Source organism: Camelina sativa, unplaced genomic scaffold (assembly GCF_000633955.1).
Source record: "Camelina sativa cultivar DH55 unplaced genomic scaffold, Cs unpScaffold13324, whole genome shotgun sequence".
Lineage (NCBI taxonomy): Eukaryota > Viridiplantae > Streptophyta > Magnoliopsida > Brassicales > Brassicaceae > Camelina > Camelina sativa.
The window spans coordinates 1-343 of NW_010934360.1; the positions used below are offsets into that span (position 1 = coordinate 1).

A 343-nucleotide genomic window follows, 5' to 3' on the forward strand; every position below is an offset into this window, starting at 1 on the left:
TGAAGAAATCTGAAACTAAAGTAAGTTTTGTTTTTAAAGTTACCAGACTAAAAGTGTGTGGCTGCTATGAAATTTATTATGAAATTATATAATGCAGGTGCTTCTGAGGATGCTTGCAGCATATTACAACCATGTTCGAGCATTTGAGAACACTTTGGTCATTAGATTTTACGGTCTCCACTGTGTGAAGTTGACTGGACCAATCCAAAAGAAGGTATGAATTGAGAACAATGCTAAATAGAAAAGAAACTGGTACTTGGAGTTTGATTGAATTCATCTCCTTTCTGCCAAAACACTGCAGGTGCGGTTTGTCATTATGGGAAATCTATTTTGTTCTGAGTAC

General features: G+C 35.9%; 1 long non-coding RNA gene across 1 annotated transcript; it reads left to right on the top strand.

Annotated features, from left to right (window-relative positions):
- LOC104775380 lies at positions 1-343 on the top strand. The gene is made up of 3 exons (XR_765879.1): positions 1-20; positions 98-214; positions 302-343. It is a non-coding gene; the product is annotated as an uncharacterized LOC104775380 (long non-coding RNA).